The sequence below is a fragment of the Triturus cristatus genome, chromosome 11 (assembly GCF_964204655.1).
Source record: "Triturus cristatus chromosome 11, aTriCri1.1, whole genome shotgun sequence".
Classification (NCBI taxonomy): domain Eukaryota; kingdom Metazoa; phylum Chordata; class Amphibia; order Caudata; family Salamandridae; genus Triturus; species Triturus cristatus.
Window position 1 is genome coordinate 577,745,375 of NC_140594.1, and position 22,477 is coordinate 577,767,851.

Below are 22,477 nucleotides of genomic sequence, written 5' to 3' on the forward strand. Positions count from 1 at the left end.
TTGAACTCACGCACATTCACACAGAAATGTCCCTAACGATAACACATGACGATGTTACCAATTCAAACCCAGACAATACGTTTCCCCGTGTACCTACAGGTCAACAAGACAATACACTGTGCGACTTCACTTGCCACATGTTTTTCCCCGTGTACCTACAGGGCAATCCAACTTCCTACGTCCCAAAAGTCTTCAAAACAACATAAAACGCGACACGACTCAACATAGGGTGTTAGAACATAAATCGATAATCAATCAATCATCCATAATCAACAATCACCAAACCAATGCAATAAAACCATAACTCTGCTACCAGAAAACTGCTTCAGCGCGAATGGGCAAATTTACATATTCTCCCGGCGTCACAGACCCGTCATCACACTAACTCATTCACACACGCATTCATTGGTGGGGCCCATAACACCAACACTCAAACGTCTCAACCGAATCTGCGTACAGAAGAAAAAGAGGCGCTGGACATGTGGGGGGGGTACCTTATCACCTATAGAAGGAAATATTTACATTATCTACATATTATACATCGGCACTTATAGAATCCTAACTTTAACATCAAGGCACTCCACCACTTGGTCGATGGACCAATTAGTTGGACTGGTTGATGGTGATTTAGAACCAGCTAAAACACATTAAAGCTTCGAAACCTGTGATTAATCAACACCTTATTAAAAGAATCACAAACTCATTTTTGTTAGTCAATGATTAGTTTATCTAATTAATTCTCATTCATTGGCATGATCGGCACTTAATCAGATCAGTTTCAATTAATAATTTGGCACAAATTTGCATAACAATTTATATTTACCTGACTCTCGAAACCGGTGAACATTTCCCGAAAACCCATCAGCCCTACATGAATCAATAATCTCTTCTGGTAAAATCGTTCAGTCAAATGCAGGCTAAGACCCAAATAAGTCCAGGAAAGTTATTTTCGCTCTGCACGACACAGTCCCAAAGGTATCAAATGGACCAGGCAATCGTGTTAGCAAATCGATTCTCCTTATTAGCAGTCACCAACGGCAATTCGGAACGCACTTCTCTCCACCCTCTCTAAAGTTCCCCTTCTATAATAAATTCTAAGATAATTTGCAACATCTCCGAGAGTAGAAGACTTCTGATTGGCTAAGCCCTCAAATTTTGAAATATTAGATTTTGTTCCCAAGTTTTCTTGGTTCTCAGGGGATTGAATATGTCATCCTTTAATTTGTACAGTTCTCATGCGAAAAGTTCCGAAGTAACAATATGTAGACCTCTGGATACAGGTCTGCATTGTCCTTTTCTGTCATTCACATTAGCTGAGTTCTGGCAATCCTCCATGTTCCTATCCTTGACAATGAACAGGGTGCCCACATTGGAGGTCGCCTGGAGATTTTCAGAGCCATCTGAGTCTGCGCAGTAGACATCGCGCTCACAAGACGGTGGCCACTTCCGAACTCCATTTTGAATACTGCAGCCTAGTGGGCCCGAATGCCAACTTTAAGCAAAACAAACATAAAAAGTAATTAATATACAGAAATGAAGATTTTAATGTTTAAACCCACACTAATCCCAATGTATATTAGTATTTTCCTAGCTTATAGCAACACTTAAAGTGATAATACTCACCATTCCGCAATACCAGGAGCACAAACCATCACAAAGGCAACATAAATCATGCCATTTTCTATACCACAACATTCTACAGTTAATATGCATACCACAGTTAATTAATAAAGTTATTAGTCATGCAATCAGCATTTAGTCCCACGTGTATCTTGTGTCTATCAAGGTGTAAAATTGATTAGTAGTAACACTCCAAACAATTAATACAGGTTAGTGATTAAAATGATTACGTAATTAGTATTTTCATGCAAAATAGAGAAGGTATACAAAATGTTGTGTTACCTGCTCCACCACTTCTCATTCTGCTATTCTGCTTTACTCATACGGAGTGTGCCAGTCCCTCTGTTTTCCCTTTCTCTGCCCCTTACCTCTACTGTCTCATTCTGCCTCTGCCCATTCACCTTTATGTTCACACTGTGCCCCTATCCCCTCAGCACTGACTCTACCTAATGCGTGCCAAAACCAATAACTATTTGCTGTTCAATTGTGCAGCATAAAAGACCTGATGCTTCATCTGTACCATGACTCAGACGGGTAGTGTTGGATGACTAAAAAGTAATACACTTTCTAAAGCAATGCACAAAGCAAGCTGAATTGCCTGTAAAAAATGTTAGAAATATTTTCCACAACAAAGGCAGATAAATGTTTCCCTCAGAATCGCACAATTTAATGAAGTGGGTAAGCTAGGATTTATACACAATTATCCTGCTTGGCTGCTTCGCGAGGCATATAACTTTGTGTATAAACTGCATCTCCAACAATTTCATCTGTAAACTTTCCGTAGCACCACTGTTGTGAACGCAGAGCCTGTAGCATCTCAAGTAACTAAAGTGAAGCCATGTCATGAAACAAAAGGCTGGGCACAGTCCACGGATTCACGTGAGGACTTTGCTGGATCCTTATTTTATTTATTCTGTTTACCCCACGTGACTGCTCTGAGACCATGAGGAAGAAATGTCCATGCTCGGCTGAAACCCTAACCCGGGGCCTTAAAAACATAAATGTAACTACAGAGACAGCTCTGTTTTAGAGGCACCAATTGAGAAATTAAAGAGGCCACACTGTCTGTGAGCGGTAAAAAACACAATGGTTCGGGTGTGGCCAAAAGGTCCAATAATAAAGTGATCCTAAGGAGAGCACTTATGGTTAGAGAGTTGAAGATTAATTATTTTAAAGGAGCAAAAAAATTAATAATGTACATAGGGACATAAGTCAGTTCATGTGAAACATTTATTTCCACAACAATAGAATTCAAGTGCTCACACAATAAGTGAAAGAGGCGTGCAGTGCAGAGTGATGGTGAAGTTTAAAATAACGGTATCGAATTGACAACAATAGTGTAAAACTCCTCAAGCAAGTTTATAGAATAGGAAGAGTTTTTGTTGTAAAGGGTCAACGGCGTTTCGATCTCAACTGTTCGAGATCATCATCAGGACATATAACAGGTGAGCAAGCTGGATTGATGCAATTATTCGTAGCGCAAGGAAGAGCAATTGAGGGCTTCAAAATACAGCTGAGGGTGGACGAGGTCACTCAGATTAATTCGCTGAAGGTACAAGCGTGAGAATATCACGTGTGTGTAAACTTGAAAGGCAGGGTCAGCTGTATAAATTGCGCTTAATGATTTGCTGCCAATAAGTTTAGTTAAAGTCACTCCCAGTTCATATTTGTAAAGTCTTGGGAGAGGAGCTCAGTGTAGTATCTTAATAAGGCCGCAGACAGCTTCGTTGATAAATGATAAATTTCTTTCCGCCGAAGAAAACAGAGAAAGAAAAAAAAAAAACGAGTTTCCAGAAAAAATGTTCTTGTCTCGAAGGAAACACCAACGTGAGATACGAATAATCCCAGATCGTCGCCAATTTCTGTAGTATCTTAATAAGGCCGCAGACAGCTTCGTTGATAAATGCGATGATTATTCCTTCTTACAAGATAGGTCTTATCACTTCAAGCCCCAGGTTGAATCTGCGTTCAGATTCCACCCGGTTACATAGAATTCACAACATAGAATATACAGTGCAAGTTCTAACATTAACGAGACTAACACGCTACAATTAAAGGTATACTTACTACATTACTACACTCAGTGCGTCATGCTGCTTGGGCTGTTCACGCAGCCCATGACGGGCCGTAAGTGGCCCGCGGGCCGTGCTTTGAGTACCGCTGATCTATACGCTGGGCTGTGTAGATGCCAGAGGAAGAGACGCCAACGGAAGGGAGGTCTGGTGTAAATGAAGCAGAGTTTTGAGGATGGGCTTGAATAAGTCATGCTACTCTTAGGGGTCTGTGGGTTTAAGCTGATGGTATAACGTAACTGTTATATTGTTTCAGAATATTTTATGGACATGTGTCCTAATAAACCTCTTTTTACCTACCTACCTCACTGATATATCAGTACACCAGAGGTGATTGACTCTTCCCATATGGGTGCATGGTGAGTGGTGATCCTATGAGTGTGCAGGGTGCAGCGCATCAAAGCCAGATATAGTGTAATTGCCAATACTTGTTTGACATGCTTATAAAAACCCAGTGTTTTTCACCGATTTGTTTGTGAAATTGTGCTGGGAAATGCACAGCGTTTTCACTTCGTGTGATAGTTTTCTTGGGGTGGATGAACCCTGAAAATCCATGGAGAGAGTCAGTCAAGTTTGCTTCGAACCCAATGAATATAACGCATTATATCGTGAGTTTTAGACGATGTAAGTATAGCTTAGGCTCTGAAATGCACGATGTTGTCATTTGTTTACAACTTTGTCTGAGGCGGTCACAGGAATAATTATTCTCTTCTCTTAGAACAAACTCTCAGGAGCTATTACAAGTCGTTGCATTTATTTACTTCTCGATGCAATGTGTACTGTGTTTTGGTGTCCACCGCCACTAGACTTCATCGGCGCCTCTGTTCAGAGCAGTCCTTTATTGCACCCCCCGCCCCCCCCCCCCCCCCCCCCAACGAGAACATCGGCTTTAGGAACGCATAGGTAAAGGAGAAGGTCGATGTGGATATACACGTCTCCCTGGAAGACACGTCTCGACAACTGGCACAGGAATAGCCTCGAGGGTGTAGCAAACAGTGCAGCAGGTGCAGTGGCACCACGGCCACTGGTCTCTGAGAGGCCCTCTGCACAGCACTTTTGACAGTATGTTCAGTACTTAACCAGAGGGTGGGCAGGTCGATGGGGTTGACCTGCGTTAGTGCCCAGACCTCCTTGCTACGCCACTGAATGACCTGCCTTCGGGGCAACACGTTGTTCAGCCGTGACATCCGTTACTGCCTCTCATGGCTCAAGTCTCACATCCAAAGTTATTATTTTTCAACTACAACACTACATTTCGGTCCACAACCCTAAAATGTCACTTTTGTGGGCTCCTGGTCCTTGAGGTCGTTTCGTTCTCCTTCGGTATTCTACACTTTTCTTATTTTCCATCCTCGTCGTCCGTCGTGTATCAACTACCTCCCGCCTTCACTTTGCTCCATCCTCTTCCCCTCATCCCTTTCGTCCCACTCCTTTATCACTCTGATTCGCTCCCTTTTTCCTTGTTCTCCTTCCCTCCCACTCCTCTCGTCGTCTCTCTCCCTCCCCTCTTTCCCTCCGGGAGGAATTTGCCTCTGATAATATCGCTGCTCTGTGATTTCACTCTGCTTTAGCCGCGGGGTCCAGGTGTGGCTGTTCTGCAATACCACGGCGGAGGGATCCCGGCAGGTGAGTGCGGGTGGGCGGAGCAGGCGTGGGATGCTGGCTGGACCCCCTCCCCTTCACCCCCTTCATGCTTCGACGTTTAACCCTGTTCGATGGAACAGGGGGGCTTGGGGTGAACACGATTGCGTAATCCTTGACAGTGGAATTGATGGCACACCTGTGCGTAGATCTTCCAACAGCGCGTGGTGCACTGGGAGAGCCGCGCGTGGGTTCTGATAAAGGAACGTAGTTGGTGTTGATTGTTGACGCGTGGCCGCGTTTATGGCCTCAGTACAGGAGTAAGGCGCGCAGGACGTCAAGACTGAGGTCCGATAGGGGAGTTCATCCATTGATCCCGGTACTGAAATGGCTGAGGTGTTTGCAGGCAGGACTGAAGGGTACTAGCATATTAGATAGTTACGAACCCTGGGCTATCAAATAGGTGCTGCGTAATAGGGCTTAGAAGCACTGGCGGAGGGATGGGTAAGGGAATAGCAGAGAGATGCGGCGCAGAAGTGAGGAGCAGTGGCAGAGCTCTTGAGTGTCATGACGCTGCGCAGAAGAATTGAGGTGGATAAGAAGAGCAGTGTTGATAAATATCCGCGCTGGAATAGCTGCTGCGCAACAGACCTGAGGTGAATCGGGGAACCAGTAGATGGCTTGCAGCATTGGGAAAGAGGGGACGTGTTACAGGGCAGCGTTTGTGTTCACTTGCAGCTCTTCCACTGTACAACTGGAATGGGGAGGGGGGGGTGGCTTTATGGCTGGGATGAGGTACTCTGCCGGAGCCGCGAGTCCCACTTCTGTGCTGTGTGCGGAGAGGTTGGCACGCGCCAAGCGAGCGTTCCTCTAATTCCTTCAACCGCCAGGATGGCTCAGTGGTTGGCACCCGGCCCTTCAGTACCATCTGCTCAGGAGCTGCCCCTGCCATGCACCGAGCCCACACACACTGGCTTTGCCACATGACAACCAGTGGATGAGTCCTGTCAAGGCGTAGGATTCATTAGGTGTGGGAGGAAGCTAATTACAGTCTGCTGTGAAGGCCGGGGGTGGGCGTCGGCCGAGGGAAGCGCGGGAGAGAAGCAGCAGAGAGAAGGATGGGGACGGGGTAAGGAGAGAAAGAGAGAGAAAGCGCGAGAGAGGTTATTTGCATAAACCAGTTATGCACAGTGCGCGCGCTGCCCCTCGATCTCCGACCCATCAGCAGGGTCGTTGCTAGAACTGACAGAACATATATTCAGTCACTGTCAGAACACCCCATATAACTACAAAGATACCTGAAGTGAAGGGCTGGGGACCAAGGGGGTGAACGGCGAGCTCACTAAGGCCTACCTAAGAGGCAGGAAGAAGGCATGTGGGCTGGCAAAGGGAGAGAACAACAGAAAGAGAGGGTGTGTGGGGCTGAGGCAGTGGTCGAAGGGGGAGGTATTCCCCCACGACGTGCCCATACTTTTACAATTTTCGAAAAACAGGTCCCCTACTTTTTGTGAAAAGATGACCATCCCGGGACGGTTTATTCTCAGAACTGAAATGCTTCAGCTGAAGAGTAAGGAGGAGAGTCGTGAAGCCGAGGGAGGAGCAGGCAGATAACTAAACAAGCCTTCTTGCCAGGGTGCCTGCTTCACTGAAAGAAATGCAACTAGTCAATCTGCAAGTGTAAGGGGGACTTGGAAGTCGGTGTTTGCTTTAATTGATGGAATCACTTGAAGCTTCCCGATGACACACATTTTTTTTTTTTTGGGAGGCATTGTAAGGGAGCTACCAGGTAAGTTGTGAAGTGCATTCTTTTAAAACAGTTCTAAAAATATTTGCACTACGTACAGTTTTTAAAAAAATCTATATTTTTGAAACACTTTTTTAATTTTAAACCCTTTTGTGCATTTCCTAGCCTGTGTGCAATGCAAGTTTAAATTAATGATGTCTTGTTTATGGTGCTTTCTGTCACAGACTGGGCCTTTTTCGCACTAAACATACACAAGTCACTATTCTCCACTGCAACAACTAGGATTCAATTCAGTTGCGGCTGGCATCTATGGGGTGGGTGGCGGAGTGCGCACATATATATACATTTTTTTTTAAAGTACTTGCCTTACTCAACAGGACCTCCTCACTCTGAACTTCCTTGTTGCTTCATCAGCCCCGCTACTAGGAAACTCCTTTGACCAATCTGGGCGCTGCTATCACCAGCATGCAAGCAGCACCCTGATTGGAGGACGCAGCACCACTCGGTGCTCCACAGCACTCTGGAGGTATGCCTTTGCTCTAACCCAGCTGTTTTAAGGCTGCTTGGATAGAGATGTTGAAAGTGTGCATGGGAGGCTGGCCGTCGGAAGAATGTCGGCCAAAAAAGACGTGCACTTTAAACACTGCATACACAGCCCACCCTCCTCCCTGCTGCTGTCACCCAGCAGTGGCTCCTTTCCCGTCCTGATGCTCTGTCCGGGAGGGGGAATGAAAAATAAAATGGTAACAAATTACCATTTATTTTTCATCTCAGGGGCATTTCAGTGGGGCAACGCTCCTGTGCTCCAATGGAGAAGCTGCCCCTGATTCAATTCTGTGACCCTCTGGTGCAGTGCATTAACTAGTAGAAGTTTCATAATGTGCACTGTGAGGATATGCATTTAGTTTTTCTCTAAGCTGTGTGTTATTTTATATGTAGTTACATGAAGGTGAAAGGCCCAAAAAAGTTACAGAATATTTTGTTTTCTAAGCCATGCGTTTCACTACGCCCCCACGCTCACTCGCCCTGCCCTCTGCTCTCAGCACCTCAGTTCCCATACTTTTTTAAAGTGCACTTCGACCACTGGGCTGAGGGAGAAAGAGGGCAAAAGGTAGAGAAGTAGGGAGACATACACACTTGAAGAGAGAAGGCGGGGGTAGGAGGAAGAGGGGGAGGACAGTCGTGGAGGAGAGAGGGAGCAGTAACTGGAGGGGAAAGGAGGGAGATGCAGGTAGGGAGAGTGAGATGAAGACTGAGAAGGAAGCAGCATGAAGGGAGATTGAGAAGGCGAGAGATGAAAAAGAATGTAGTGAAGAAGTAAGCTACGTGGAAGACAGGGTACGGAGGGAAATGGGGAGGAGGACAAAAAGCATGCCTGGCGGAGAAAATGTGCAACAGTTTAAACCGATAGTCTAAGCTAAAGTTCACATGCACACTACTGACTATGCCAGAAACTAGTGAGTAATAAACTAGTGGATGGAATACAATTTGAACCACTGGTGACTACACTGGACAAATTCCATTCCATTGTTTTATCTTGCGTGTGCCTTTGCAGCTAGGGACCACCAACACTATGTTAATCAGGCCTGCTCACACCCTTAAACAAACACATCAGCCCAAACTGTTACACCAAATGTCTTCAGAATGGCATATAGTAAGCACTATGATTTGTCTTCATTGGACTTCTCCTTAAGCACAACAAGACCCACCTCTTGGTTTAATAATATTTTAACCAGGCTACTTTGGGCAACTAAAATAAACAACAAAAAGGTAGTGGATGGAAATACTTAAAGCAAAATGATTACTAATAAATACATTAAATTCTTTTGTTGCTTAACTCATCAGTAATGCACCAGTAAGCAGGTTTGGATTGGGAACAAAAATAGGCCCGGGCACACCCCAAAAAAAGTGAGCCACATTTGCGTATTGCGCTTTTCCGCAAAACACTGCTTCAATATTTTCCATAGTATGACAAGAAGGAGGGAGACTCTATAAAAGAGGAATGGCCAAAAAAGCAAAACTTAATTATTTCCAAGAAGCATTATCCATGTAATCATGGATGTAGTTTAAAACATGAACTCAATTCCTGTGCCTGAGCAGTGTGTGGGTAGCTCACTGTGAGTTTTCTGTTATTGCATCCAGATGGTGTTCCCAAGTTCACCATTAGAAGGTGAGCAGAAAGCCATGAAAAAAGCATCATTTAGGGAAGCCATAATTGGAGAGAGAGCAGTAATAGATGTTCCTTTTCGCCCTTCTGATGCAGTATCAAAGTCCCAGCAGAAACAAATGTTTCCAAAAAGCTTCAGAATATCCATCATTTGAACATGGATATAACCATGGCATTATGGGGGACTGAACTGAACCTGTGAGCTTTTGATGATGAAAACAATCATGCAGTGAGCAATTAACCTAGGGGGCTGTCCGCCTAGCTGTAAAGATCTCTCAAGCACATACCGAAACCTAACTTTTGTTTTCTTGGCTTCACTGAGATGAAAATAATGCAAAGGTTGCCAGCACTCCTTGATTAGTTCACACTGGTGAACCACACCTGAATATATCAATGAGGCCACTTCTGCTCAGACCACCTGCCTCTGCTGAACCTGCATACATTAATATACCTCTAGCCAGCCCCCCAGATTTTTATATTAATGGGGGACTGGAAATGACACCTCCAGCCCAGTTGGGAGAGTGGGCTAACAGAGGCCCATCTGCAGGCCTCCAGAAAGGCGGCTGAGGCCCCCACTAGGCCGCTTAACAGTAAGGACAGATCTCAAATCGACTACTACAGCCAAAAAAGCAGCCCACAGCTGTAACTCAGATACCGACCCACTGCCCGAGTGTCCGCCTTAGCAATCCAACCCTGCCAGTAAGCTAAAATACAACAAGCTGTGGCCAAGTCAGTAGGTATTTATATAGCACATACTACACATGACGAGGCAGTGAAAGTCTGGGTTTATTGTACTAATGCATGCCAACCAGGGCCCGTATTACACCTTGTCAGGCGCAAACAATGACAATGTGCCCCATTATGGTGAATGCTGTGCCCTCAGGGCAGCTCCAAACTCGCCTTGGCCTGAGGGCAGTGCAATCATGTGAAAACACGGAGCGGCTGCTTAAAGCCACTCTGTACTTTCACAATGCAGGCAGTAATGTGCCTGCACTTTTAAAGGAAATTAGAAATCCCCTTGCAGGCGGGTGCAGTCAGTGACTGCACCCGCCTGCAAGGGGATGTCTGGGGGGTCCTTAGGACCCCCTTTTTCCCCTCCAGGGGGCTGTTCTCAAGGGCTGCACTCACAGCTAGGTGGAGCACTGTGAGTGCGCCCCCTAGCTTCTTTGCCTCTGCACCCGTGTCTGTAATCTGCTGTGGGCGCTGAGGCAAAGGAATTCCCTCATTTGCAAAGGGCATGCCCATATGAAAATGAAGAAACGCCCCCTGATGGTAGCGCTGGCACTTTAAGTGCGCCAGCGCTATCAGTATTACTGAAGGGGATGCACAAGCGTCTGCGCCCGCTTCTATAATACCAAAGTGCCCCGGGGACGTGCACAACAGGCACAAACTTAATGTCATGCGGCCTCAGGCATGCATAAGTATGCATCTGTGAATGCCTGTGTATGCACGTTTTAGCACAGTAAATCCAGTTAAGGTGCAGTTTAATAAATGACAGCAGGGCTATAGTAAAGGCTCCCATGCGTTCAGATTAGTACTATTTTTGTTTCTATGTTAAATGAAGGTTGGATGGAAAGTGGCCCTCATTATAGTTCCACTTTAATTTCTATGACAGAAAGAAAAGTGGGACTATAATGAAGGCTTCCTTGCCACCCGACTTTCAATTTTTTATAAAAAACAAACAGGACTACAATGAAGACAGGGGAGCCCTCGATACAGTCCCGCTTTAGTTTCTATGTAAAACGAAGATGGCATGGCATGCAAGCCTTGATTATAGCCCCGTGTTTCTCTCTATGTCATGGAAAGAAACACAGGGCTGTAATGAAAGCTCCTTTGCCATGAAGTTAAAAATAAAAATACACCACCCGGGTTGTGCTGACGGGATGCATCTGGGGGCTTCAATTAACGCACCAAAAAGAGAAAGAGTGGGGCGGGAACGAGGAATGAACAAACTTCGGAAAGAGGAAGGCCTGTGAGGGAGCAACGAGAAGCGAACACTCAGGAGGGGGTGGGGAGTATTACTTTGCTTAAATAAACAAGGTATATGATCATAAAACCATTTTAACAGGCATAAAGTAATTTTCATTTGTAGGCATATCATCTTCAGTGTCATCTATTCATTGCACAGTGGTCTGTTGCTCATCTCTAGTTCTAGCTGTCAGAAAGTTGTCAGATGCTGTCACACGGTAGTTACATGTCTTGCAAGTATGGAATGTTACCGTGCAAACGGCAGCTGCTGTCACACACGGCCAGGAGCAGTCAGACAGTCGTCACATGCTGCCATGAATCGACGTATGTTGTCATAACCTTGTCACACACTGTTGTGCGGTGTCAGATTCTGCCAAAGTTCTTAGATGTTGTGTCGTGTTGTATGTTGTTGCCATAAGGGTATTTGACATTTTCATATAGTTTAGAGCCTGTCATCCAGTTGTCACACTTGTTTGTTGTATTTGTCTTGCAACACATGTCAACACAATCTAGTGATTAAACAAGTTATTTAATTTGTGTACCATGTTTGTTGATAGGCACTGAACTCCTATTCAAGTAAGGAAAGGGTAAACAATTACGCAGAAATAATGCGTTTTCAAGTGAGATTTAAATTTGGAGCGCAAGGGTTCAAGCAGCAGAGATTGGGTAAGTCATTCCACAGCTGAGAGAGGTGAACTGAAGGAGATGAGGTTTCCACCCCCTGGAGTACTGTTCACACCGGAGGACATTCCTGGGTTCTGGCACTCCTTCCTCAACCAACCCAAGCAAGCTTCACTCCAGTTTTTCAAGAAGGAACTTAAGAACCTCTTTAAACAATGTCTTTTTCTCCGGAACCTTCCAGATGATAGACCCAGACCCAAAGTCCAGCAGGCGGCATCTCCCATGTCCCACTCCTATGTGCTCCTGTTCTTTGCCCCCACCGTGGCACAGCTTTCAATTGCTTTGTAGCTAGGGTTGTGCTGTATAAATCTCAATATATATATATATCGTCGCTTCAACTGCACCTCAGGACAGCGCACTCTCTGGACGGGTGCTTCTAACGCAAAGGGGCATTCGCGTTTACACATACGCGTTCACTCCTCATCTTTTACAGACTTTGGAAAGCACACAGCGGGAACCTCTGCAGTCTTTTAAATCCTTTATTTCATAACAATCACGGAAAGTATGAAGAACATGACGCGTTTCGGCTATGCCTTAGTCGAATGTTTTCATTAAGCGCGCCAGAAAGCGGCATACCTTACAATGCGTTACGTGAATCACATGACCTGATGAAGCACGAAAATCAACAGAGGACTATTCCCTTTCAGTATACGGCGCCATATTGGAGTGTAGTTTTAAAACACTCAAATGTAAATTTAGGATAATTAAAAAGCATCACATATTTAATGCCTTCACCCTATATTTACAATTAACAGGGGAAGATCTGGCCACCCTAGAAACAATGGAATCACTCCGGATGGACAACCAAATGGATGATCAGGATGAGAGTACCCAGGAATGTGATCAAGTGCAGAGAATACTGTGCCTGGGATTTGACCAAGAGAAGAATGAGAGCAAGTTTAAACCGACTTCACAGTTCCTACCACAGCTACCCACGGACGCTATTGATGTGTTTGCGGAGGCTGTGAATAAAGATCTTTTAGCTCTGAGAGAAAGACTTAAACGTTCCAATAAGAAACAAAATGTAACTAAAGAACAACGAGAGGCCATCGTTAGTCTGGGAAAGGACTATACAGTAATTTGCAAACCCTCGGACAAAGGAGGTAATGTGGTCTTACAAACCAGGGAGAACTACAGGACAGAAGCTCTTAGCCAACTGTCGGTTGAGGAAAGTTATCAAAAAATTTCCAAAGATGTTTATATGGACAGTATTAAAAGATATCACAATATGATTAAATCATGGCTTGACAAATCCATGTTGAGTATGGAAGAGTATTTGTTTCTTCGATGTCTCAATCCAGTAGTGCCTACTTTTTATCATATCCCCAAGATTCACAAGAATAGGGATAACCCTCAGGGGAGACCTATTGTTTCCTCCCAGGGTGGGTTAACAGAACATTTATCGATCTTCATTGACTCATTCCTTTTTCCATTAGTGAAGACTTTACCTGCGTATATTAAAGACTCACAGGATTTTTTGATGCATATTGAAAAACAGCAATGGGATCCGGGATACAAACTTATTGTGTTAGACATCACCAGTCTATATACCAGGATAAGGCATGAACATGGTTTGGAAGCTGTGGCTCATTTTTTTTAAAAAAAAGCCATTGAAATTTACGGAACACAACAAAATGATTCTCCAATTTACGGAGTTCTGTCTTAATAACAACATTTTTGTTTTTGGTGAGGATTTTTATCACCAGAGGTCAGGTACTGCGATGGGCACCTGCTTCACCCCCCAGTTACACGAACTTGTTCGTGGGCTGGTGGGAGGAGAAGGTGTCCAAAGTGCCTGGAGATATAGATATGAGCAAGGTTATTTCATGGTATCGGTATATCGACGACCTATGCATAATTTGGGATGGGTCTTTCGAATCAGCTGCCAACTTTATCAGAAACCTGAACAGAAATGTTGTGAATTTGGAATTCAGTGGGGAAGTTAGCTCTGAAACAGTGAATTTTTTAGATCTTAAAATCAGAGTGGATAATAACCAATTGTTTGTGTCCCTGTACCGTAAACCGACGGCCGGCAATTCTACATTGCATGCCGCAAGTAATCATCTCCCTGGGTTGGTCAGAAGTATCCCCTATGGGGAATTTATGCGACTAAAACGTAATAGCACTAGGGAGGAGGATTTTGAAAAACCGGCTCAAGAGAGTGCTAGCAGATTCGTTGTTAGAGGGTACAACAAAGAACTCTTAGACATAACCCTTCATAGGGTTAGGAATATGTCAAGAGATACTCTATTAAACAACGGAAAAAAGAGGGTAAAGAGGAATGAGACAGGAGAAAATAAATTTAGGGTGGTGACTACTTTCTCAAGTGATGACAATGAATTAAGAAAGATCTTGAGAAAGAATTGGCATATTCTAAAAACAGACAACATCATAGGCTCAGATATTCGTTCTGCGCCCCTGATAACTTTCAGGAAAGCCAGATCATTAAGGGATAGTCTGGTACAGAGTCACCTACTTACCAAACCAAAAACAGCTGGAACCCTAAGGGACCTTAGGGTTTTTTCCGTTGTGGAAAATGCAAGGCCTGTGTGGGAAGTAAGAGGACATTCTCTTTTTTGGTAACTGGCTTAAAGAAACCAAGGCCCATTAACAAATTTCTCACATGCAATACCAATTATGTGGTATACTGCTTGGAATGCCCCTGTGGCTTACGCTATATTGGTAGCACCATTCATTGTGTTAAGATACGAATTTTGGAGCACATGCGGGCTATAGCAAAGGGGGATGTCACCTATCCCGTTGCGAGACATTTTTCTGAGAAACATAACAGTAACAGGGAGCTGTTACATTATTATGGGTTGGATCATGTTCCAATGAGTATAAGGGGTGGCGATAGAATTAGACAACTCCGCAGGTTAGAATCGAGATACATTATTGACCTGGGAACTAAGAACCCCTATGGCATGAATGTAGGGGAAGAATTGGCAGTTCATCTTGGGGACTAAACATGGATTGGAGCTTTATAAGTACTGTTTTTGGTAATTATTGATGTCAGCAATACGCTTTATTTTAATCAATCCTTTTCATATTTATTCTTGTTGCATTTTGTGAATCAGTGGACTGTTGAAAAGATATATAATTATGTAGAAGCCGTAGCCGATTCACGGCGTAATCACAGATATTCAGTTGAGGTTGCGGTAAAGCCGATACAAGGCGATATGGTTTCAGATGTTTCTCTCAATATGAGGAAATTAAATTGTAAATATAGGGTGAAGGCATTAAATATGTGATGCTTTTTAATTATCCTAAATTGAAATTCGAGTGTTTTAAAACTACACTCCAATATGGCGCCGTATACTGAAAGGGAATAGTCCTCTGTTGATTTTCGTGCTTCATCATGTCATGTGATTCACGTAACGCATTGTAAAGTATGCCGCTTTCTGGCGCGCTTAATGAAAACATTCGACTAAGGCATTGCCGAAATGCGTCATGTTCTTCATACTTTCCGTGATTGCTATGAAATAAAGGATTTAAAAGACTGCAGAGGTTCCCGCTGAGTGCTTTCCGAAGTCTGTAAAAGATGAGGAGTGAGCGCGTATATATATATATATATATTGTCTCAACAATGGCCCGAAAGCATTTCGACGTCGCACTCCCAGCAGAAGTAACCTCACAGGCAATTACAAACGGAAAACCTTTCTTTGCATGTTAGGGAAGAATTATTTATTGCCAACGCGTTTCGAGGCAGGCAGCCTCTTCTTCTTGGTCAGCTCTGAAAATGTGGTACAAAGTTCCTCATTAAATGCATTCTATTGGTCCTGCCCCCAGTGGGCCGCATTGCATTGTGTTCCTTTAGTAGTGCTTGCAGGGACTTGTAGTCCGGAGGATTCAATTAATCACCCTCAGTGGGTTCTGCGCCAACATTTAAATTCTTTAGGCTTTTCATATATTTAGAAACCCTCCAGTGGGCCCCACAATGCTAGAAAGGTTAAATTGATTTCCACTTCGATGTGCTGCTCGCAAAATCGGCATAGTTCTGTTTTGCGCAGCCTCTCACCTTCCAGAGATGGTGCGACCTCGCACGGCAGGGCAGCCGTGATTATTAATTGTCTCAACAATGGCCCGAAAGCATTTCGACGTCGCACTCCCAGCAGAAGTAACCTCACAGGCAATTACAAACGGAAAACCTTTCTTTGCATGTTAGGGAAGAATTATTTATTGCCAACGCGTTTCGAGGCAGGCAGCCTCTTCTTCTTGGGCAGCTCTGAAAATGTGGTACAAAGTTCCTCATTAAATGCATTCTATTGGTCCTGCCCCCAGTGGGCCGCATTGCATTGTGTTCCTTTAGTAGTGCTTGCAGGGACTTGTAGTCCGGAGGATTCAATTAATCACCCTCAGTGGGTTCTGCGCCAACATTTAAATTCTTTAGGCTTTTCATATATTTAGAAACCCTCCAGTGGGCCCCACAATGCTAGAAAGGTTAAATTGATTTCCACTTCGCTGTGCTGCTCGCAAAATCGGCATAGTTCTGTTTTGCGCAGCCTCTCACCTTCCAGAGATGTTGCGACCTCGCACGGCAGGGCAGCCGTGATTATTAATTGTCTCAACAATGGCCCGAAAGCATTTCGACGTCGCACTCCCAGCAGAAGTAACCTCACAGGCAATTACAAACGGAAAACCTTTCTTTGCATGTTAGGGAAGAATTATTTATTGCCAACGCGTTTCGAGGCAGGCAGCCTCTTCTTCTTGGGCAGCTCTGAAAATGTGGTACAAAGTTCCTCATTAAATGCATTCTATTGGTCCTGCCCCCAGTGGGCCGCATTGCATTGTGTTCCTTTAGTAGTGCTTGCAGGGACTTGTAGTCCGGAGGATTCAATTAATCACCCTCAGTGGGTTCTGCGCCAACATTTAAATTCTTTAGGCTTTTCATATATTTAGAAACCCTCCAGTGGGCCCCACAATGCTAGAAAGGTTAAATTGATTTCCACTTCGCTGTGCTGCTCGCAAAATCGGCATAGTTCTGTTTTGCGCAGCCTCTCACCTTCCAGAGATGGTGCGACCTCGCACGGCAGGGCAGCCGTGATTATTAATTGTCTCAACAATGGCCCGAAAGCATTTCGACGTCGCACTCCCAGCAGAAGTAACCTCACAGGCAATTACAAACGGAAAACCTTTCTTTGCATGTTAGGGAAGAATTATTTATTGCCAACGCGTTTCGAGGCAGGCAGCCTCTTCTTCTTGGGCAGCTCTGAAAATGTGGTACAAAGTTCCTCATTAAATGCATTCTATTGGTCCTGCCCCCAGTGGGCCGCATTGCATTGTGTTCCTTTAGTAGTGCTTGCAGGGACTTGTAGTCCGGAGGATTCAATTAATCACCCTCAGTGGGTTCTGCGCCAACATTTAAATTCTTTAGGCTTTTCATATATTTAGAAACCCTCCAGTGGGCCCCACAATGCTAGAAAGGTTAAATTGATTTCCACTTCGCTGTGCTGCTCGCAAAATCGGCATAGTTCTGTTTTGCGCAGCCTCTCACCTTCCAGAGATGGTGCGACCTCGCACGGCAGGGCAGCCGTGATTATTAATTGTCTCAACAATGGCCCGAAAGCATTTCGACGTTGCACTCCCAGCAGAAGTAACCTCACAGGCAATTACAAACGGAAAACCTTTCTTTGCATGTTAGGGAAGAATTATTTATTGCCAACGCGTTTCGAGGCAGGCAGCCTCTTCTTCTTGGGCAGCTCTAAAAATGTGGTACAAAGTTCCTCATTAAATGCATTCTATTGGTCCTGCCCCCAGTGGGCCGCATTGCATTGTGTTCCTTTAGTAGTGCTTGCAGGGACTTGTAGTCCGGAGGATTCAATTAATCACCCTCAGTGGGTTCTGCGCCAACATTTAAATTCTTTAGGCTTTTCATATATTTAGAAACCCTCCAGTGGGCCCCACAATGCTAGAAAGGTTAAATTGATTTCCACTTCGCTGTGCTGCTCGCAAAATCGGCATAGTTCTGTTTTGCGCAGCCTCTCACCTTCCAGAGATGGTGCGACCTCGCACGGCAGGGCAGCCGTGATTATTAATTGTCTCAACAATGGCCCGAAAGCATTTCGACGTCGCACTCCCAGCAGAAGTAACCTCACAGGCAAATACAAACTGAAAACCTTTCTTTGCATGTTAGGGAAGAATTATTTATTGCCAACGCGTTTCGAGGCAGGCAGCCTCTTCTTCTTGGGCAGCTCTGAAAATGTGGTACAAAGTTCCTCATTAAATGCATTCTATTGATCCTGCCCCCAGTGGGCCGCATTGCATTGTGTTCCTTTAGTAGTGCTTGCAGGGACTTGTAGTCCTGAGGATTCAATTAATCACCCTCAGTGGGTTCTGCGCCAACATTTAAATTCTTTAGGCTTTTCATATATTTAGAAACCCTCCAGTGGGCCCCACAATGCTAGAAAGGTTAAATTGATTTCCACTTCGCTGTGCTGCTCGCAAAATCGGCATAGTTCTGTTTTGCGCAGCCTCTCACCTTCCAGAGATGGTGCGACCTCGCACGGCAGGGCAGCCGTGATTATTAATTGTCTCAACAATGGCCCGAAAGCATTTCGACGTCGCACTCCCAGCAGAAGTAACCTCACAGGCAATTACAAACGGAAAACCTTTCTTTGCATGTTAGGGAAGAATTATTTATTGCCAACGCGTTTCGAGGCAGGCAGCCTCTTCTTCTTGGGCAGCTCTGAAAATGTGGTACAAAGTTCCTCATTAAATGCATTCTATTGGTCCTGCCCCCAGTGGGCCGCATTGCATTGTGTTCCTTTAGTAGTGCTTGCAGGGACTTGTAGTCCGGAGGATTCAATTAATCACCCTCAGTGGGTTCTGCGCCAACATTTAAATTCTTTAGGCTTTTCATATATTTAGAAACCCTCCAGTGGGCCCCACAATGCTAGAAAGGTTAAATTGATTTCCACTTCGCTGTGCTGCTCGCAAAATCGGCATAGTTCTGTTTTGCGCAGCCTCTCACCTTCCAGAGATGGTGCGACCTCGCACGGCAGGGCAGCCGTGATTATTAATTGTCTCAACAATGGCCCGAAAGCATTTCGACGTCGCACTCCCAGCAGAAGTAACCTCACAGGCAATTACAAACGGAAAACCTTTCTTTGCATGTTAGGGAAGAATTATTTATTGCCAACGCGTTTCGAGGCAGGCAGCCTCTTCTTCTTGGGCAGCTCTGAAAATGTGGTACAAAGTTCCTCATTAAATGCATTCTATTGGTCCTGCCCCCAGTGGGCCGCATTGCATTGTGTTCCTTTAGTAGTGCTTGCAGGGACTTGTAGTCCGGAGGATTCAATTAATCACCCTCAGTGGGTTCTGCGCCAACATTTAAATTCTTTAGGCTTTTCATATATTTAGAAACCCTCCAGTGGGCCCCACAATGCTAGAAAGGTTAAATTGATTTCCACTTCGCTGTGCTGCTCGCAAAATCGGCATAGTTCTGTTTTGCGCAGCCTCTCACCTTCCAGAGATGGTGCGACCTCGCACGGCAGGGCAGCCGTGATTATTAATTGTCTCAACAATGGCCCGAAAGCATTTCGACGTCGCACTCCCAGCAGAAGTAACCTCACAGGCAAATACAAACTGAAAACCTTTCTTTGCATGTTAGGGAAGAATTATTTATTGCCAACGCGTTTCGAGGCAGGCAGCCTCTTCTTCTTGGGCAGCTCTGAAAATGTGGTACAAAGTTCCTCATTAAATGCATTCTATTGGTCCTGCCCCCAGTGGGCCGCATTGCATTGTGTTCCTTTAGTAGTGCTTGCAGGGACTTGTAGTCCGGAGGATTCAATTAATCACCCTCAGTGGGTTCTGCGCCAACATTTAAATTCTTTAGGCTTTTCATATATTTAGAAACCCTCCAGTGGGCCCCACAATGCTAGAAAGGTTAAATTGATTTCCACTTCGCTGTGCTGCTCGCAAAATCGGCATAGTTCTGTTTTGCGCAGCCTCTCACCTTCCAGAGATGGTGCGACCTCGCACGGCAGGGCAGCCGTGATTATTAATTGTCTCAACAATGGCCCGAAAGCATTTCGACGTCGCACTCCCAGCAGAAGTAACCTCACAGGCAATTACAAACGGAAAGCCTTTCTTTGCATGTTAGGGAAGAATTATTTATTGCCAACGCGTTTCGAGGCAGGCAGCCTCTTCTTCTTGGGCAGCTCTGAAAATGTGGTACAAAGTTCCTCATTAAATGCATTCTATTGGTCCTGCCCCCAGTGGGCCGCATTGCATTGTGTTCCTTTAGTAGTGCTTGCAGGGACTTGTAGTCCGGAGGATTCAATTAATCACCCTCAGTGGGTTCTGCGCCAACATTTAAATTCTTTAGGCTTTTCATATATTTAGAAACCCTCCAGTGGGCCCCACAATGCTAGAAAGGTTAAATTGATTTCCACTTCGCTGTGCTGCTCTCAAAATCGGCATAGTTCTGTTTTGCGCAGCCTCTCACCTTCCAGAGATGGTGCGACCTCGCACGGCAGGGCAGCCGTGATTATTAATTGTCTCAACAATGGCCCGAAAGCATTTCGACGTCGCACTCCCAGCAGAAGTAACCTCACAGGCAAATACAAACTGAAAACCTTTCTTTGCATGTTAGGGAAGAATTATTTATTGCCAACGCGTTTCGAGGCAGGCAGCCTCTTCTTCTTGGGCAGCTCTGAAAATGTGGTACAAAGTTCCTCATTAAATGCATTCTATTGGTCCTGCCCCCAGTGGGCCGCATTGCATTGTGTTCCTTTAGTAGTGCTTGCAGGGACTTGTAGTCCTGAGGATTCAATTAATCACCCTCAGTGGGTTCTGCGCCAACATTTAAATTCTTTAGGCTTTTCATATATTTAGAAACCCTCCAGTGGGCCCCACAATGCTAGAAAGGTTAAATTGATTTCCACTTCGCTGTGCTGCTCGCAAAATCGGCATAGTTCTGTTTTGCGCAGCCTCTCACCTTCCAGAGATGGTGCGACCTCGCACGGCAGGGCAGCCGTGATTATTAATTGTCTCAACAATGGCCCGAAAGCATTTCGACGTCGCAGTCCCAGCAGAAGTAACCTCACAGGCAATTACAAACGGAAAACCTTTCTTTGCATGTTAGGGAAGAATTATTTATTGCCAACGCGTTTCGAGGCAGGCAGCCTCTTCTTCTTGGGCAGCTCTGAAAATGTGGTACAAAGTTCCTCATTAAATGCATTCTATTGGTCCTGCCCCCAGTGGGCCGCATTGCATTGTGTTCCTTTAGTAGTGCTTGCAGGGACTTGTAGTCCGGAGGATTCAATTAATCACCCTCAGTGGGTTCTGCGCCAACATTTAAATTCTTTAGGCTTTTCATATATTTAGAAACCCTCCAGTGGGCCCCACAATGCTAGAAAGGTTAAATTGATTTCCACTTCGCTGTGCTGCTCGCAAAATCGGCATAGTTCTGTTTTGCGCAGCCTCTCACCTTCCAGAGATGGTGCGACCTCGCACGGCAGGGCAGCCGTGATTATTAATTGTCTCAACAATGGCCCGAAAGCATTTCGACGTCGCACTCCTAGCAGAAGTAACCTCACAGGCAATTACAAACGGAAAACCTTTCTTTGCATGTTAGGGAAGAATTATTTATTGCCAACGCGTTTCGAGGCAGGCAGCCTCTTCTTCTTGGGCAGCTCTGAAAATGTGGTACAAAGTTCCTCATTAAATGCATTCTATTGGTCCTGCCCCCAGTGGGCCGCATTGCATTGTGTTCCTTTAGTAGTGCTTGCAGGGACTTGTAGTCCGGAGGATTCAATTAATCACCCTCAGTGGGTTCTGCGCCAACATTTAAATTCTTTAGGCTTTTCATATATTTAGAAACCCTCCAGTGGGCCCCACAATGCTAGAAAGGTTAAATTGATTTTCACTTCGCTGTGCTGCTCGCAAAATCGGCATAGTTCTGTTTTGCGCAGCCTCTCACCTTCCAGAGATGGTGCGACCTCGCACGGCAGGGCAGCCGTGATTATTAATTGTCTCAACAATGGCCCGAAAGCATTTCGACATCGCACTCCCAGCAGAAGTAACCTCACAGGCAATTACAAACGGAAAACCTTTCTTTGCATGTTAGGGAAGAATTATTTATTGCCAACGCGTTTCGAGGCAGGCAGCCTCTTCTTCTTGGGCAGCTCTGAAAATGTGGTACAAAGTTCCTCATTAAATGCATTCTATTGGTCCTGCCCCCAGTGGGCCGCATTGCATTGTGTTCCTTTAGTAGTGCTTGCAGGGACTTGTAGTCTGGAGGATTCAATTAATCACCCTCAGTGGGTTCTGCGCCAACATTTAAATTCTTTAGGCTTTTCATATATTTAGAAACCCTCCAGTGGGCCCCACAATGCTAGAAAGGTTAAATTGATTTCCACTTCGCTGTGCTGCTCGCAAAATCGGCATAGTTCTGTTTTGCGCAGCCTCTCACCTTCCAGAGATGGTGCGACCTCGCACGGCAGGGCAGCCGTGATTATTAATTGTCTCAACAATGGCCCGAAAGCATTTCGACGTCGCACTCCCAGCAGAAGTAACCTCACAGGCAATTACAAACGGAAAACCTTTCTTTGCATGTTAGGGAAGAATTATTTATTGCCAACGCGTTTCGAGGCAGGCAGCCTCTTCTTCTTGGGCAGCTCTGAAAATGTGGTACAAAGTTCC

The 22,477-nt window shown here is 45.1% G+C and overlaps 1 protein-coding gene across 3 annotated transcripts in view; it reads left to right on the forward strand.

Moving 5' to 3' along the window:
* The first annotated feature begins 5,156 nt into the window (after positions 1-5,156).
* PHYHIP (phytanoyl-CoA 2-hydroxylase interacting protein) overlaps positions 5,157-22,477 on the forward strand; it is a 335,593-nt gene continuing 318,272 nt past the window's right edge. The window contains exon 1 of one of the 3 annotated variants that reach the window (XM_085633782.1): positions 5,157-5,318. The gene's annotated coding sequence lies outside the window, so the exon portion shown is untranslated. Of the gene's footprint in view, positions 5,319-5,788; positions 5,930-6,355; positions 6,403-22,477 lie in introns of those variants that run through there. The other 2 variants (XM_085633784.1, XM_085633785.1) reach the window with 2 other exon arrangements.